We start from the raw sequence: 19,730 nt of genomic DNA, 5'->3' as shown, positions 1-19,730 counted from the left end.
GCAGAAGATAACCGTCATTCGGATGGGCAAGGTATAAAACATCAAGTCATTTGTTGCCAGCTCAAACAGAATGTAGTCTGTCATGTCACTGTTTCTGAGAAGCTATATCCAGTACATCCCAACTGAAAATATCTGACTGACCCTTCCACTTTGTTAGCACAGTCGTCTCTCCACTGGAATCCCTACTCAGCCTATGTGTGTGTGTGTGTGTGTGTGTGATAAATGTCCCTGTGCTATAGCAACACTGTCCCTTCTCCAGATAATTCATCATGGAGAGACATCCAGTCAGAGGACTTAATTAATATTTTCTGGGGGATCTTTTCAACTTTGGTAGCTGATCTAGCCAGGCACATTAGGCAGACTGTTTGCAAGAGGAAACTAATAAACTAGGTTTGGCTGTTTGCTCACTGAGACCGGAGGCCTGTCAATTCTTTGCCCCTTGAAAGAGATCTGCCATTAAGGTGACATGAGAAACAAATGAGGCCAATTTCTCCTCCAATGTCCCATCTGATATGTCAATAAAGGCCCAGCAGCCGCAGGATGCTCCGAGATGGATTTTTCCCTGCAGCTAGACAATCAGTGGAATACATCTAACTTTCCTCTGATAGGTGAATCACTCAGACAAAACCAATGGACTAGTGTTAAGTAGCAACGGCAGATCTGGTTTCAGACAAATATATGAATGAGATTTACTTCTGCGGTTTTGTTTTCCATCTTAAACAGATAAGATAAGCCAGGCAATGCATTTGAATTATGTTTGTCTTTTCTTGGGTATGAAAATGGAGCCGGACCAGACATCAACACCTCCCTTATGGCGAGGTATAGCAACAAAGGATTTAATCTGTGTTCTTGTTCAGTCATCGCTCGCATCTGGCTGGAGCTGTATGTGTGAGAGGTTAGTAAAAAATGTATTCCCATCCGGCAGAGAGCATTTTTTCTGTTGGTGCCACATGGCAGATTGGGTTGACACAGCTGACTGATATTAGTGAACGAAATCTTAACTGCCTGATTTAGAAATAAGGTAGTCCAGTTAGAGAAGAAAATAATCTGTATCTTTTATTGTACAAATCTAGTTAGGACAGAAGAAGTAAATGTTAATTTTCTGCTGATCTATCTGCCTAAAATAACCACAATGTAAATGGTGATGCAGAATAGTCTTTGCACCAGCCTCAGTCCAGGAATGGCAAAACAGAAATTAGAACAGATCACAATTAAAAACAACATTACAGGCCCACGCTTGGTTGTGATACTTATATGTAGAATTATAGCCTCATTTGCCGAGGCGCAGCATCGATAGGCATTCATTAAGTATGCAGCTCATAAAGTCAAATGTTTTTCAATAAATATCATGGGAACGAGGCTGGAGATACTCCACATACAGAGACTTAAAATGGCAGCATATGTTGAGGTGGATTGAGTCCTCAGGCTCCAATCTGGCTCTCTCTCCCTCGGACTTAGAAGATAAATTATGTGGGCTATTTTTCCATTATGTTAATCAAAACACTCGCCATATGCATTACTATTATTAGATTGGTAACATAAGACATCCTGTTTCCAATGTGAAATTGTGAAGCTGAGCCTTAATTGATCACAAACACTGTTTTAGGATAGTCAAAGATAATTCAACAGCTGGCCTTGTTTATATCTCTTGTTAACACGTTATATATGTTTTATGGGGTGTCAATTCATGTTGTTTTCATATTACAACAGCAGCCTATTTACAAGGATGCCTCCGTGTGTAATGAGAGGCATATATGAGAAATAAGGCAATCTAACTTGATTTTTGGAATACCAAACACAATTTCTATTCCAGTTGCCTTTCCGGAGCCATGTGTGTGCTATTGTTGTGAGTGGAGGATGTGGTTTATGTGACTTTAAGTAAAACAAACAAAACAAGCGGCGCAGTTCTGGCACTTAAAAGGCTCAGAGAATGTGTGTTGGCTCACCTGAGCCATGCTAATTGTTTTCTAGATACACACAAGGTTCTCAGACACCATCTTAAATTCCAAGGTTGCACTTACAGACTGCTGGACGTCCTTGACTGGAGCCAGACGCAGGTCTAGAGAGGGCCGTTTGGCCAACAATGTCATTGTTATGGCCTTTGTCATCTCAATTAGCAGGCGAGTGCTAAAACACAGAGCTCTAAATGGTGGCATCAGTGTTAACCTGGGACACAACACACCGCCCATAAACCCCAGCACTTATGCCTACTGCTGACCATGCTGTTTGTCTCTCATTACCTCCCGGCAGCAGAACAGGGCCCAGAGGTTACACTAATGACCCACTCTTTCACAAAGTTACTACGACTACTCTTGTTGTCAGATGGAAGTATGAAATAAAACAATTAGGTTACTTTCCATACAAAAGCCTCGACCTGTCAGCAGTTTCACTACTATTTGAGTTAGTGGTACAGTAGGAAAAGGAGGAGAGTCAGTTTATCATTACAAATGTGTTTCTGCCTTCAGACACAGTGGCCGATTAAATTAAGCCCATTTTAAGGTCAATGTATTTCTTTAATCAGCTGTCCCTTTTGATCATCCCTGCGAACAGTGCTCCTCAAACTCAGTCCTTGGTAATTGGTCCTCCTTACTGGCTCACTGTCTGTACTCATATGCTCATGGTTTAATGTTTCCAGCATTTTTCAGCACAGACAGAGCACGTAATGCTGTGCATGTTTAACAGTCATCTCCATAAGTAAGTGCAATTTCTGTACAGTTTGTTCCTGTGTAATGAAGTGAATTCTTGTTTGTATTCCCCCTATTTCACAAGGAAACCCACTCAAGCAGCTGCATTGGAATTAAAGCGGCTAAAAATTAAAAACCGGCACTATCTTTAACTGAATGTCACACTATTAGGAAATAAAATCAATTACTTGCATACTAAGTAGTTCTGTTTTTGTTATTTCTGATTTTATATTCAGCAAGAGCTTTTTTCCCCCCACTTTCATTGTTATTGTCTGAATCTATAAGTGACCTTAACAAGAAAAAATGCAAATGATGTGCGAGAGAAAATGGCTAACATTTATTTATCCTTGCTGTTCTCTTGTCTTGTTGGTGTCATTAGAACAGTTCGCTGCGTCCCATTCTCTCCCATTATCTCTGCTATCAACGCAGCACAGCAAGATTCCAGCAGGGCTATAAATACTTCCCCTGGACCACATACGGCTAGCACATCATCTCCCAGACACAGCTTAATGATGGAAAAAGAAAAAATCTAATGTCTTTTTGCCCCCTTTCTTCTTCACATCCTCACAACGCCATGAAAAAAAGTCAGCCAGCTTGCAGAAGTTACACATACACTCAGTGTAAAAAAAAAAAAAAAAATACATTTGCACCTAAGTATCAGCGACGTCTTAGAAGGTGTGAGAGGAAATGATAGATGTCTGTCTTGATCATTCACTGGCACAGGCTTTTGTCGATTGCACCAGGGTCACTGACGCTGGCTCCACAAATCCATTAGAGTGAGAATGCAAAGAGGACACTTTATCTGAATTCATTATAAATGGATCTATATCTTATGTTTAGGGCCAAGGACACGATTTGTATCACAATGCAAATATCTATCATTAAATGTTGACAGTTCATTTTTCCTGGCAAAGAAAGAAAAATGTTTTCCGTGCGGCACTCTTTCTGCACTGTTCTTTTCCTGATATGGCAGCACCAAAGTAGTTGAAGCTGATTTGTTGTTCAAATTGAATGGTTTGTCATAATTTCATAAGTGGAATGTATCCGGTTTCATGATTTACATGTATTGTGACATTACAGGTAAACAATATGACAAATATCCCCTGAATATAACCAGTAACGTGAACACACAACACACCATATGCATTTTATAATATTGGAAAAACAATATCAAGAATATGTATAGTTTTTACTTAAATATAACCAAATGTAAATAAGTTATGAAATTAATAAATTGCCAACACAATGCATGACAAAGACAGAGTGCTAAGAAACCTTGCCTTCTACGTTCGATTGACAAAAAGTTAAATTACTACTTGCTACACGTGTTTTCCTATTAAATTAACAGCAACCATGTCCAGCCTCTGCTTCATACAGACTGACACGTCATCATTTTTTGTGCGCTCCCAAACTTGTAGGCACTTTGTCTGACGCAGAGTCGAATTGCTGAGCACATGGCTGGGCATGTCAGTCAAAGAGCAAAAGGAGCATCCCGTTGTGTCGCTATCTAAATAATGGCCATAAAGCGTAGCTAACGGTGTCCTCTGAAACGTGCTCAGGTGGAAAGAACTAGACAAACAGAGACAGCCACCGCAGTGCTCCCTGACACAGAGGACAAAGTGAGGGCCTCATTTCCTCCCTCTAATCAGTGTTTACATCCACCCCCGGTGCCAATGGCTGGTGACTGAGCAAGATGTGTATCAATCACCAAAGGCAAGCTAGCCTTACACAAGCGCTGATACACAAACTCACAACGACACAAACAGACACACACCAGCCTGGCAACAGGGAGAAAAACACGGTTTCATCTTCACCTCTTCTTCTATTGTGTCCTCTCTCTCTCTCTCCCATTCTCTCTAATGGGTGCAGAGAAATTACAGCTAATTAAGGATGTAAATGGTGGCGGAGAGTGACTTCTAATTCTGCATTAAATTGTCTCTTACCTCAGCAGAAAAATTTATCAGAGGAGGCAATGTCAACTTTTACTGGGGTGGGTTATTTGCATTTCTGCACACATAAACTCTGGGAAGTGCAGCACCTCCAGAGCCAAACAGAGGGTACGAGCTGCTTCCCATCAACCAGTAGGCTTCACAGTGGATGTTATTGCTCTTCTCACCCTGTAGTTTCCTAGCTAGCGAGCTCTTCTCCCAAAATAAATGATGTACAAGAAGACACACTAGAAAGACAAACAGAGAGAAATACACGTGCCAGGTCTGCATGCTGCTGCGACTTCCTTCACTCCACAGATGTTTACAAGGTCACAGTGCGTCCATAAAGACTGAACGAACGCATGAAACGCAGCCCAACGTGAGAGGCGAAACCCCCCAGGTTAGGTGCTGTGGCTGAGCGCATTAATTATCTTTGCGACCATTCTTGAGGTGAAAGCAGCAGATTTGAGGCGCAGCCAACACAAGCGGTCTACATGGACCGCAAAGTCAGAGGGCACGCCAGCAAACGTGGTAGGTGCCAGGATGCAGGGTCTGAGAGCTGGGCACCGGGGACCGGAATGATTAGAGAATCATTACAGCTTTTCTGCAAAGTCATGCAGCCGGCCATTCGTATCAATGACACGGAGGTTCTTTGAGACATCCAAGCATAAATAGGGATATACTACATGCATGCAACGTTACCTGAATTCTAACAGATGAAATGAAAAAAAAAATAAAACTTGACTACAATCTTACAGAAGCCCATAGATTTGTTTGCTTGGCCATTGATTGACCCCCAAGTGAAGGACCTCATCATTCTCTCAGCTGTTCCGACGTTTCATCCAGCTCAATCCATTTACATTTAAGCACAGCTCTGCTCGGCCTAATTAGTTCCACGGCTCCATTAGTCTACATTGTGGTCAATCCATTCATCACTTTGCATGTTAGTTAAAAGCCCATTTCTCTGATCCTGTCACTGTTCCTAGCCTATTACTGTTCTTTTTTTTTCTTCCCTGGAAAGGAAAGTGAAGAGGATTGTGGGTAACTAATTACCAAGAGGATGACATCACAGTAGGCCCCCGACCTGACTTATAACTTGTAGATACTAAATAGTATGTTGGATAAGCTGCATAACTTATTGAATTTTCACAAAACTGGTTTAAAAGTGGTAGAGATTTTGTCTGATGAAGAGTCTGAAACTGTTTCATAGATATAAAAAGGGAGGCTTTATACTGTACTGTATGCATTCAAGACAGAAAGAAACTCCAGAGTAAAGTAGAAGCGGTAGAGAGAGAGTAAGAACGGCAGAGAGAAAGAGGGGTGTTAATGATCCCTGCATTGAGAGACTTGGCTCACCCAGTGGCATACTGGCGCGTATGGTCCACTGGCTCCAAACTTGCTGAGGTCTAAAACTCACATTACGCCTCAAAAAAGGCAGGCAACCAGGACCCCAACACAATGAAGCTAATTAATTCTCAGACATAATGAGACATTATCATGTTTGATGTATAGTTTACATACTCTCAGGGTGCTCTCTGCTATCAGGACACAAACAGAGCAAAAAAGAACTTGAAACAAGCAGCCAGAGGCGGATTCCAAGACTCATTTAGACGATGAAGTTGTCAAACAATGTGAAAGTCACCTCAGCTTTGGCTCAAGGATTTTTTTTTTTTAATTTTGTAATTGATTTGCAAAGTCCAGAAGAAAAATGCAGCAGACAAAATCACGTATAGATTCCCGGAAAGGTTTACATTGTGTTGGAGTAAATCCACTGTTTCCTTGGTTTCTTATATCCCATTGCTATTCACTTTACCATTGCCAGGTCACCAACTCTTTATGTCTGCTATCTTCTGAAGACAAGAGAGGCGAGGATACCTCTCAGGATGGTTGAATGTCTAGCACAGTCCCAGGGAGCAGAACTCATTTCCAGGCCAAGCTACTCCGGAGTCCCAGCAGGGAGACATGAGGCAATCTCAGGCCTGTGATGCCCTCCCACAGTACCCGCTGCCCTTCTTCTCCTACATCCTTCCCTTTTATCGGGAATCTATTTTCCCTCTCCCGTCTTGTAAGGTAACTCCATCTGAAATTTACACCCCCTCTCTCTCTCCATATATATATATATATATATATATATATATATATGGCTTCCTCTTCCCATGATGGATGAGCTCCACTCTGGGGTTTCGCAGCCTGTCCATCATGCCCTGCTATTAGGAATTAAAAATTGCAAACGTTTTGCAATGGCCACCCCCATTTTTCTCCAACTCCCCCTCCCCACTCTCTGCCACAACCCCGCCTCTCATCTAACCACACCTGCCACACCATCACCATCCCTGCCATAACTGAAAGCCTCATCACCACCATCAACACCACATCTGTATGCGGCCTAACACACTATCCTCAATTCAGATGTACCAAACACCTACATTCATCTAAGTTGAGTTGGAAAAAAAAAACATAATTTATTTTGTACTTCCCAGATAATTTACTTTTTTTTCTTTCCTTTCTACAGGAATTCTCCATTTCCCTATAAAATGAAAATTCATCTAGAATTACATCTTATGTCATCATTATGTTTATTAAGCGTGGATGATGTATATGAACAGCGCTGGCTTGCCGCTGAGTGCTTAATGATGCATAAGATTAAGCCGAGGCTCTCAGCTGCGCTGTGACTCCCCTCTGGTACCCATACTGCCGAGGCATGCTGGGAGTACAAGCTCCAAACGGCCATCAGGTGAAAGGAACTAACATCTCTCTTTTTGTCTGTGTGTGAGTGAGACTGAATGTGTGTCTGTGTGCGGTGATGTTTTGTGCTCACCGCTGAATGGGAGTGTGTTTCTTCCTGCGCACATGGTAAGAGATGTAGAGGAATGGTACACCATCACCGTGCTTTTTAGTATCTGTCCACCTATATTAGAAATAACTTGTTTTTTCACCTTGCTCACTGTGCTACAGTCATGCTGTTTTCTCTCTTTCATCTGTGCCTCTCTATCCATCCCTGGACCACTTCACTCTGTGTCCCTCCTCCCTTCATTTCTCTTCTCCCCTTCTCTCTGCCACACCACTGTTTTGCCGCAGCAGTCTATGACAAAAACATTATCCTTCTGCTGCTAAACAATCCAATAAACCTCTCCACAGGGAGGAAGTTAACCTCTTGTCTGTTCGACTGATGCCTTCCAGACCACGTGACGGCTGCCACAGTAAATTCAAATCATTAGTCTTCTTGCCCCCCCATCAGAGAAAAAAAACTTCTATTAGTAATGGAGACCTCGTAAGAGACCTTCCACGGAGAGCACTGCCTTCCCAATTCCCAGTGGAGAAATCCTGTGCAAAAAACTAATTCTACTTTTAATAATCTGTCATCAAGACCAGAGGCAGTCATAAATTATGTGGGGACCATGTGCGAGAGCAAGCCACAAGAGGGAAATCAGGGTAGAAAATCAAAGCCCAACTTTGACAAACTTTCCTGAAGATAAATAATAACTTACAAACCGGATTAGTTGTTAAGTCACAGCTGAGCGCACAGTCAAGCCATTCCAATCAGCCAACGCAGATGAAGAATTTATAGGTAGAGCTCATCATTTGTTTTCCCACTCTCCTCCCTCTTTTTATATGCATCCCACCTTTTCTCATTCCTGTCTCCTTCAGGCTTATTATATTCAGGGCCTGTTGTCACACCCTGGGCTGGTTTTATCATTAACTCTTTGTGTGCCAAACCAAAGACAAACGAGTGGAGGCATTTTTAAGGTGACATATTTAAAAAATGTTTGCAGGGATGTGACAGAGGAAGGAGGCTGCCTGGCTTGTGTCATAAAGTAAATATGACAACATTGGAGTCCCTCTCCAACTGCCGCATTATGTGGCCTCCAGACCTTAATTCACTACTTAAATAAAGCAAAGCATCATCGGAGGGTTACTGCAAGGTAGAAAGAAACGTTTGAAACATGGCCAAGGCGCTTTGAGGGAGTGTGAAGGAAAAGGCCATCAGCCGCAAGGGTCTGCTCTTTGTTCCTGTGTCAATACCTCTGTAAACTATCGACATGCATCATAATCGTTCCCTTCTATCAAGTGCAGACTAAAGAACAATCTCCATTAGGTGACAGCACCCCGGCAGGTTGATAAATGCTCCCTGACGAAAGGGAAGGAATTGTGTAAAATAAAGAGGCATGTTCCAACAAGTCTTGTCAAAATGGTATTGATTTAATCATCTGCAGAAATACACATTCTTGGTTAGTGTAGCGTGCAGCGGAGATGGCAGCCGCAGCAGAAGCTGGGATACGCTTTACAGTTGTTGACGCGGAGACGCTCTCCCTCATTGGCTTTTCAGGTGATGAAACACACGCTGAGCTGCGCTCTAATTTTTTTTCCCCCCTCTCTCCCTCTGTCCCTCTTCAATCAGATGTTATTCTAAGAACGTGTCTGCAAATCTCCTGTTCTATTTTTATTTAGGGCCAACAAATACAACTTAATGTGAGTGGGCGAGTCTATATGTATGCCGCTGTGGCCAGCCTTCTCCTTGGCCTCTCAGCAGAGTGCAGAGGCGATAGATAACAATAGCCCTCCATCATCTAGACACACCAATGGTATTCCAGTAGTTGGAGTGAGCTGGCCAGAGGTCTGGGAGTGTTTATTTAACATCGTAGTGTTGGAGAGCGTGTCTCACCTTGGGACAAATGGATCCCCTCTCCTTCCTCCTTTGGCAGACCCAGAGTAAACACCACAGCAGAAAACTGGAGGTCTCATTGCTCTGAAGTACAAGCAGGTAGGCAGGTTCATCATTGGAGTCCTACTTCAGGAGGGCCCCCCTCCTATAAAACACGGACCATGCCTGTGTAAATACCTGCTTTGCTTACATACGCTATCTGTGATCAAAACGGTACAACAAACTACCACCAACAACACACGTGTCAAGAGTAAAATGAAAATCTAACCTGAAAACAAACCCAAGTAGTGACAGTGGCAGCACACGCAGCTGTTTTCTTAACAATTGTAATCATTTAGAAGGTTAAAGGGGGTATTATCATCTCTGCACAGCCCATCTGAGCAGTGATGAGGTGAACACAAATAACGCGCGTCCCCTACAGAGGGAAGATGTGTGGCTGCAGCCGCTGGGGGTTGGAGACAATCCCACAGTGACCTGACCTTGACATGTCTGAGTGAAATGGTGGCGGAGGCTAATACCTCATCATACTGAGTTTGACTTTGAGCTCACTGTGGTGGGCACCATAAAACAAAGGATAACAGTGTGGACAAACAGTCGTAAACTATGGACAATTAACACTACTATCAAACACCGTATTTGGTTTCTTGTTATCTGACTAATAAATCCAGAAAGCTCTGACTTTCTGTCTGACTTTCTGTCTGGCTGTCGTTCGATTTTTCTCAACAGCACCTCATCCAATCGACTTCAAACTTGGCAGGTGTGTCGCTGTGGACCCCAGGAAATGCAGCGTCCACTGGGAGGTACTTTGGATGAGCAGTTCTTGAGACCCCAACCCTAACCTTAACCCCTCATGTATTTTAAACTGCACTTGCTTTGACCTCACTGTTGAGTACTTTACAAACTGGGTTACAAACAGACTACACTTCGCTTCTGTGGGTACTCAGGAATACACCCAGCGAAGTTTGAAGTTGATCGTATGAGCTGTTGTTGAGAAAATCCTTATCCTGAATAATATATGACAGAATATAGGATATACAGCAGAGATTTTTCTTTTATGCCAAAGCTAATAATGTGAATAGGACACAGTTCTTATCTGACAATAAAACCTTAAAGCCAATGGGATGGAATCATACATGTCCGCATCATAAAACATCTACATTACAAATAAATGAAATGTCCACTCCTCTGAAATCGGGACATAACTCATCATATCAAGCCAAGAGTGACGCTTCACACATTATTCAGTCCAGGAGGACAAGTGGAGGCGAGGGAGACACCTCATGTGAGCACAGACCTTTATATATTACCTCCAGCTCCAAAGAAAGGACAAAGGGAATGAAGATGACTACCCCGTAACAGGAAAAAACTGATGAACCAGACAGACCCAACTGAACTGTTCACTCACCACAACCTGGACTTCGTACAACCATACTAACATTTTTCTATAACATTTTTTTTGATCAATAGCCATTCTGGTGGAGAATGTTCACCCATGCTTTGTCTCTGCTTGAAAACATTTTGCCCGAAATAGATTGAGGGGGGGGGGGGTTTTGGAGATTATTGGCATTGTCTTAAATATTTTGCACATAGGTTCTACGTTCTCTTATATTTATTTTATATTTTTCGTGCAGCTACGCCATTGTGTGTTCAATCTCACAGAAGACATTTTCCAGATCTACATCCAGGAATTTGTTTTTAAGGATTCTCCACCATAGCGAGATAGAGCAAAATTTGACATTTTGAGAGATATCTTCACAAATAGAAAAAAGAAAAAATAGAAAAAAGAAAAACAAGTAGATCAGCTGGAGATGGCAACACAATTTTTTGGGTGAAACAGGTGGGGGAATGCATGAATAAATAAATAAAAAAAAAATACATTTTAATTATAGTACCCTTTTCATCAAAAGATCTCAAAGGGCTACAGGTTAAAAGCAGTTTTGTTAAAAATTAAAATTAAAATTGTGGTGCCCTCGAGGTGTCAGGGAGAGCATTCCACAGCCGTGGAGTAGCAGCACAGAAGGCCCTATCTCCCATAGTCTTTAGAGCGCTTGTTTCCTATTTGTATTTGGTGTAATAATGAACTGTATTTTGGACGTACTTCTACTGTAATACTGACAAACTGTGTGGGGAACTCCAAAGGTTAGTCCCAGTTATTTGCATGAAGTTAATAAACTTGCATCCTCAGATATTATTTTATGGATAACCATAACTAGAAGCTTGTTTTGTCTACACTTGTGTTGTTCAGGTCACAAAGCAAGAAATGGAAAAAATACATACATTGTATATAAGGTACACACACATTCATACATGTATATGCACTGTATATGTCAGATTTGACAGGAACGGTATAAATCATTTATGACTCAGACCAGCCCAAAAAAGAGTTATTATTCATATTTAATGGATATTAGATGAATTCATTACTTAAGATTCTGCATTCCTCTAACAGTTAAGGAAAACTCTTCATCTTTGTGTCGATAATGAAGATGTGTGTGGTATCAACTATTCAGTGTAATTAATAGGAATGTCAGTGACATTGTATTAATAGCATCATGCATAGCATCAATTTAGCGTAAATTGTCGTTTTGACAAGGCATTTTAATTAAAACTATCACACAAGAATTAAAGGACCGTGGTCGTCATTTTGGGAGACTATCAAATAATGTTACCATCTGGTATTTTTTGCGTGTCTTATCCCTGCTAATTATAAGTGATACTCGAAAGGTTAGAGGCACTTTGGCAGATGCAGTGATCGCCACCATACTGTCCCTGCAATAACCCACAGGTCATTACACTATGCATAGTGAAGATATGATGGCCTGCTATTATGAAAGACAATAATTATGAATGACCAGCGCTTTGAATGCCCAAAGAGGGCCACTTATATTTTCCTATTTTTACAGTATATTATTTATTTTTTGGTAAAAATAATTCCAGTTTTGTTTTCTTACCCAAGCTACAAGGTCATGTGGTGCAGCAGCTCAAACCACAGTGCACTTCAGTCTTCAGTGAGTGGTGATCTAGCCCTCGAATCAATCTTCCTGACCACTCTCACAGCCCAGGAGTGAGCTCAATATGGGCTCAATTCCTGTGGGCTGCTCCGGGGATGAATTGAAATAGCACTCCTGAACAGCCGTCTCGCAGACAGTCGTTACAGGAAATGTTGCTTTTTATTCATCCAAATGCAGCCACTGTGCTTCTCCGGGGAGAACATGAGCTCTCTGTATGTCAGAGGGTTTCACAAATTCTGCAGAAGTCGAACATGTAACTGAAAAAGGTAACCCTGATCTAAAATTATGATTTTTTGGGGGGGGAACACTGTATACATGTGATACTTTAAATCTCCAAAAGTGTAACAGAATGAATCCTTCAATCCAACGATTGAGGGGTCTGTGCACCTGTCCTGATGACTGATGGAGCTTACTGTCGTAAGCTGTACCATGGTACTGTGTCGTCATGGTGGTGACCAAATTACCATGAGGTATAACCATGTGACAGCCTTGTAAGGGATTGGATAAGTTGCCACATTTACATTTAGGAGAATACTATTTGGTGAATCAAACTAACATTTATTTTTTTTAGAATAGTATGTTGAATTCCCAGATATATATCGGCAAACTAGCACAACATTTGTAATTGTTTAAAATGAAAACATAATTTTTATTTAGGCGTGACAGCACTTCTTTGATATGAACTATTTTACTGTTTTATGGGGATTCGTCAAATTGTCTAATGGAAAGCTAAACCACTGAGTGATCTACTGGGCAACAGATCAGTCAGGTGAGAAAGTGATGGAATGAATAAATGAATGAGTGTAGCGGGTAATTGCAGCAAATGAGTGTGAACAGCCTGACCTCTTTGCTGACTGGTGTTTTCAGTCAGTCGTCCTGGTTACTATGCGCCATGCTTTGTTTCATCTGACGTGCAATTATTTTTCCCATTAAATACACAACATGTATTTCACTTAGTTTTTCTGAATGAAATTTCAATCAGAGGCCATTAAACTCTTCAGACAGAGAAAGTTTAGAAAAATAACAAGACGCAATGGAAAAGAAAATAATGCTCTGTCAACGGAGATGGAAAACACAAAAATAATCATTTGCAAGAAGCAGGTGATGCATATGTTAGAGTGTCAAGAAGCAGAGGAGAAATTAATAGCTTTCTGCCATAAGCATTCTATGATAAATATGATTACATTTGCATACTTCATTTTACTCTTGATCTGCTGTCGCGGTGATTCTTGTGATTCTTGTGCGCCTGTTCCAAAAAGGAAAAGTAATTTCCATTACTGCTCAAACATGAAACAAGTATTTCGGGTCTCATTAGGGATTTCCCAGCTGCTCGTCCGTTGACATAAGAAAACGACAAAGTACAGCAAACGCATGTCCGCAAGACCATGTTGGATAATTGTGGATCAACAGTAAAGGAAATGGTTTAGTTACTTGCTTGCGTTGATGCGGTGTTTGATTTCTGCAAAACAACAGTGCAATGGGAATAATGTGCAAATCAACAATTTGAGGAGATTGCTGTGGGGTGGTGGTGGATGGGTCCTCTCTGAGGTGTTTTGTGCCTCATTAACTTATCAATAAGGCCATCTGACTTTGTCTTCTATATGCCCTGACGAGGAAAGCTGTCCATTCCTGTGTAATGGCCTTATGTTTGTCCAGCATCTTGACATGTGGCTAAGGAATATAAACTTGATACTCTTTGGTCTTTAACATTTAATACATCTTACATTAGCTAATTTGACCCGAAAATCTTGATTTATTTGTCTGCTATAGATCTCATTGTGGTTTTCTATCATCTGAAATACCTTATCAAGGTGTTGTTCTAGTTGTGTTAATACTTTAGGTCACTGAACACATTGGTGCCCTCTGGTCTGAGTATATGCTTATTGTGTAGCCAGAGACATGCAATAACTTAGTTACCTTTCTCCAGCACTGTAATGGACCTGAATATGATGGTGCATCTTGGAGAGTGAGCTCTACATCATCCCTAAGTACTCTAATGAATGTTGCTCTCATATGAAATTGTATTCCTATAAACCCTACATTTTTTGAGGTTCTGTGACATTTCACAGGTCTTGTAATACATTACAAGCTAAATTTAAAAGCCAAGATATTAGGAAAATTTAACTAGTTCCTAATAACAATTTTTTTACAAACTGCACATTTCTATTGTTAACATTTCATGTCTTTGCCAAGGATTGGAATTGACACACACATATTCATGGTCCTCGTGTGGTGATTCTCTGGGCGACGATATTTGCACTTTTCCCCTGCTGTTTTCCAGTTCAGGATTCCAATTAACCTGTGCAAGGCGTGACGCCAATCACAGGACGCTGTATCGACAACGGGCATGAAAAGAATAATGCTGTTAGGATGATGTAGCTTACTGTGGGGGACTCCTCCCTCACTGGTGACAGAGAAGTTTGCTCCAGTCATTTATCAAGTCCTCTCTGGCCACCAAGGGGCTGGTGAGTCCCAGGGCCGCCTGCTGCTTGGGGGGCCAGCATGCAATATGTGCATTTTAGGCCTCTAGTGGGCTGGCAAAAACTGCTGATGTGCTCACTGCTGCTAAGTTTGATGGATTTGTTGTTGTCATTTGCTTTGGTTCTGTTCCCCGCAACAAAACAAAGGGAATCATTAACTCTTTTGTGCTGCATGGGACTTTTATGGGTTAGGGATAATGCAAAACGAGATGGGGTACAGATGGGGTCAGCTGGAGCGTTCTGTTGCCGGAGCTCTCCAGAATGGGGCGTTGAACATGCATGGATGATCCTGCATAGAGAGCTGATTACAGAATGATTTAGTGACCACTGATATCCCCCTTCTTCTCAAGCTCCCATCATCGGGCTCATTTCAGCCGCAAGAGTGCAACTGGCAGTGTTCTCCACTTATATTTATAGCCAGTCGCTGTTTAGCACCTCATGCGATGTTCTGGCCAGACTCAAGACCAGGCCATTACAGTGCATCACTGTTAGAAGCTTGCGGTGTTTACTGATGCAGGCTTGGCAGAGAGCGGTTCTCATTTGGGGCTGCTGATGTGATTTTGATACAGCGGAAAGCTAAGTGCGTTCCACTTAAAAAGTCAACACTGATTTAACTAAATCTAAAACAGCAAGTTACAGCGAAAGATTTAAATGACAACTTAAATGAGTAGTAGAATAATCGGTTAGCTAATCAACTGAAATTAATCTGCAAATATTTTGAGAGGCGAATAATCGTTTCAGCCATTTTTCATGGAAAAAATTCTCTGCTTTCAAGATCCTGACAAGATTGCGGTGAAGAAATCTTTAAATATTGTGTTAAAAAGTATAATATACTGAAAATGTACTATACACAGGGCAAAGTACTAAGAGAGAAAGATGTATTTCTGTGTGTACAAATTACTGTTTGTAAAAGCAAATATTGTATATCATCAGATGAAAAAATGTTTACACTGTGCATAGAACAAATCAACACACTGAATTCCTGACAATTCACCAGTTTGCGCATGATATATATAATCGTGGATATTTGCACTAGTTCGAGCCAAAAGCATTCTGTCAGTGAATTAAAGGGAACTGTGACAGATGAGGGGACGTGTTTGGTAGAGAGCAGGCCGGCCATGCGGTTGCTAAACTTCAAGGTGAAGTCTTACTTCCTCAAGGGAAAGCTGAAGATCAAGACAAATCCTCTTATTTTTCTCTGTCAAGTCATCACAGTCTGAGACGAAATACAAATTGAGATTGTAGCAACGGGCTGCGACAGTCCGCTGTTGACTGCAAGGGTTACAGGGGTGATTGAGTGTGTGTTTGACTGCCCGAGGCCGATGGCTAACAGTACTGTTACACAGACAAGGTCGTCTCAGAGAGAGAGACTAGCCTCAGCACATAATCCCAGTGTTCCTGACTACTATGAACACAGGTCCGCCACAAAAATGATTAAGGTGGAAGAACATTACTTGGGGAATAAGATCATCAAGACAGATGGCCGTGTGGTTTTGGCCAAGAAATTATCTACAGTTTTCCAGTCACCTCTTGCGTTGAAAAGCTTTCACTTTAGATAATCTTGCCTCCACAAAAAAAATTGCCATAGAAACTCAGCATAAGATCATAAGATGTTGACTCGTGTTGCCTATTGAGGGGTCAGCAGTCAGGATAATAATTCTATTAAGCTTAATGTCACATGCGTGTCGAAGAAAAATGGCTACACCATACAGTAGCAATATTTCATCAATATTGACCAGAGGCTCAAGCCAACCTTGATATGTTTCCCTCTTACTCTCATCAATAACGTAAAAGAGGAAAGTTATTTCCCACATAAACCCAATCTTTCCTTTTTATTGTATTTTAATGAAACAGACTTGGTACTAAGGCAGTAATTCATTCCATTTGTTATGTTTGGACAACTCATTAACATTGTCATCTATTTTCATTAGACTGAAATTTTAAGCTTCTTCTCCCTTGAGATGCAGTGCATTTCTTCTCTTCAGTTTGCATTAAAACAAATGTGGGCCTGCTGATGCATTAGATTAATGTGCTCACTCACTGCCTGCTACAAAGCTCCAGTCCAGCTTGAAAACTAGACCAAGTTTCTATCTTTTGAGCCTCATCCACAAAAGAGCCATGTATTATATGTATCTATTGTTCTTTATGATAAATTGAGTGATTGTGGTTTTAGCAAAAAAAAGTGACTGTCAATACAGGTTCATCTTTGCATTGAATATATATTATCACATAGCTGTCACATAGACATAGACACTGAGGGTCTATTGTATCTGTAATGACTGCATATAAACATTAACAGAAACTTTCCAGGAAATGTGAGGAGCCAGTGTTCATACACACCACATTATATAATTATTTGCTGAGAGATGAATATGTCTCTTTATTTAGTGGCTAATATAATCATCCAAATGTCAAGAATTAGCAGCAATCTCTTTGCCTGACTTTATGTAACATTTACTAAATCATAATGCTAATGAGCTCCTCAGATTTCCTGATCAAATTCAAAGTTCCTAATTCTTGCTGAGTCTGCGGCAACAGATCGAGCCATTTGCTAATTACAAAGTTTGCTTTTTTCCCCCCGAATAAATAATGTTGATTAATTAGCAAGTCAAAATAAGTGAAGATGATCTATGTAGTAAATATCACTGTCGTGAAACTTACTGAAACGTTTCATTTACATTGCTTGACTTCTTAATTAGATGCATCCAAACTTTACAAATTTGATGGAGAATTAATAATGTGCAAGGTGAAAGGTTTCATGGGAAACTTGACAAATAAGAAAAATCAAGATGTTGAGAGTGATGAAAGGATCTAAACAACAAAGTAAATGCACTGGCTTCTTTGCCATTTAAGACACTATTTATCATAAATGTTAAGTTCACCTCTCAGGTAGATTCTAATATTTAGACGTGTATTCTGTCAATGAATAAATAATGTCTTGAGTTAATGTTGAGACGTGTTTATATTAATGTCTGTGAAATAGTTTCACCTCATGCAGCAGTGAAAGTATTTGCAAACCAGGTAACGTAACCGTGAGTGTAGGGTAAATAGATTATAGATTAATAGTATTCATAATTTAACGCCATCACAAACTGATGGCCTCCACCTCACCAATAGTAGAAAACTGAATATATTAAGGCTTACAGCAGTGCTGCTTAATGGGATTGCATTATACTGTGCAGGGTTTCTACTGTTCTTGTCAATGAAATGGGAACATGCATATGTCCTTATCTGGTCAACACGTTATCATATCATCCTGTTCTGAAATCTTATAAACTAGTCATCATCCACATACCTGAAGTTTATTACTCTTGTCAGAGGAGGGCACAGGTTGCAGATTGTCTTAAACTTCCCTTGGGCCTTTTTCTGTTGGATCTCTCCTTGGGGTTTGCGATCAATGGACATAATGAGGTGCTGTCCATTAAGGTGCCATAACCTAAACAAAAAGACATTTGAGGTTTATTACTCAACCTATATCCAATACTGGGGAGTCACAAAGAATATTTACTCAAGTGCTCAACAAGGTACAACTTTCAGAAACTAATAGTATAATAGTATTTTGGTTTTCTGCAACTTCACAACAAACATTTCAGAGGCAGATGCTGTAATTTTTATTCCACTACTTTTATATAATAACAGAAGTTACTTTGCAGACTCAGATTAATAATACACAATATAATCGAATGACAAACAAACTATGATCTATTATTGTAAGTACAAGACTTTATTGATCCCTGGGAGAGTCCCGAGCTACCCAGCTGTACATAAAGCAATTAAAATCCACCACACCTTCATAAACTGCAACATTAAATTCACTAATGAATCACTCATTTAATAATAATTATAATCCAATAATACAACATGCGATGGGCCAACTCTGCATGAGCACTTTCACATTTTGGTCTTTTTAGTAGGCTGTGTTTTGAAGTGAACAGTTTGTCTCTAGTAAACTTATGACTCCAAGACGTACTGACTTCCTAACACGAGTTTATCCGCACAAGAATACAAATGTTTGCCTCCCGCTACAGCTTGTTAAGCCTTGTGTTGTAGTCGAGCACTTCTGCTACTAGCGTGTTGCGCGATTGTTATGCTAATGGTGGCTATTTTAGGCTAACGTTATCTTAGCTTACATAAGCTACAAGCAAGCGTCTCTCCATCGTTCGCAGGAAGTTGTGAATGTCGCTGCCGGTTCCGCCTTCTCCGTGTTGACACTTGAGGTTTTGACCTGACCTACACTAACGTGTTCTGGCTTCCGTTATACAGTTATACCGTCACCGACCACACAGACTTATTTTAGCTAAGTTATTGCGCACCTGACGTCCGTCGCATGGTGCTGTGCACCGATTGGTTAGCAGGACAGCAGGCTTGTCCAATCAGGTGTGTGCATGTACTGCGTATGTAGGCGTTTGTACATTATTAGGATCTCTCATTCTTTCTTTCTTTTTGTGACATGTTTGTGTTTTTTTTATTTGTTAGGATGTTTATTAATGTCCATTACCTCTGCTACAAATACATAAAAGAAAAATATTCGATAAATATTAGAAAAATAGAAGCCTACAGCCTGAGATGTGTTTCTAAAAAAAAAAGATAAGAGAAATTACTCTGAGGTCCCGCACTTCCTGTTTTTTCATTTGATCTATATTGAATTGTTCATAAGCACAGTCTATAAGTGTAAAATTATATAACTCAATCAGACTCATGGCCAGAAACGTGCTTGTTGCCAAGAAGGTTTTCATGTACAAGGAATTTGCGTTGGTGTTTTGGTGCATAAGAAGACAAATTATAAAAGTAAATACTGTAAGTATGAGGAGAAAAGCAATAAGTGAAAAACTAAACAATAAAATCTAATGTATAAAGCAAAAGTAAAAATATTTAAAAGGATGTGTAATATGGAGATATGAGCATAGCGGTCAAAGAGTTATAAAATGTCTTTATGGTATCTGTAAAAAGTGTTTTCCATGGTA

At 40.5% G+C, this 19,730-nt stretch overlaps 1 long non-coding RNA gene across 4 annotated transcripts in view; it reads right to left on the bottom strand.

Moving 5' to 3' along the window:
* Window positions 1–19,096, bottom strand: part of LOC124849422 — a 68,397-nt gene extending 49,301 nt beyond the window's left edge. For all 4 annotated transcript variants that reach the window (XR_007029831.1, XR_007029830.1, XR_007029833.1 and 1 more), the window contains exons 1-3: window positions 18,897–19,096; window positions 18,062–18,202; window positions 9,276–9,420 (exon numbers count right to left, since the gene is read on the bottom strand). This is a non-coding gene — a long non-coding RNA (uncharacterized LOC124849422). The remainder of the gene's footprint in view (window positions 1–9,275; window positions 9,421–18,061; window positions 18,203–18,896) is intronic.
* Window positions 19,097–19,730: the final 634 nt, after the last annotated feature.

The sequence above is a fragment of the Scophthalmus maximus genome, chromosome 16, assembly GCF_022379125.1.
Source record: "Scophthalmus maximus strain ysfricsl-2021 chromosome 16, ASM2237912v1, whole genome shotgun sequence".
Taxonomy (NCBI): Eukaryota; Metazoa; Chordata; class Actinopteri; order Pleuronectiformes; family Scophthalmidae; genus Scophthalmus; species Scophthalmus maximus.
Note: the sequence above shows the minus strand (reverse complement) of the source record. Positions and strands in the feature narration are given on the sequence as shown.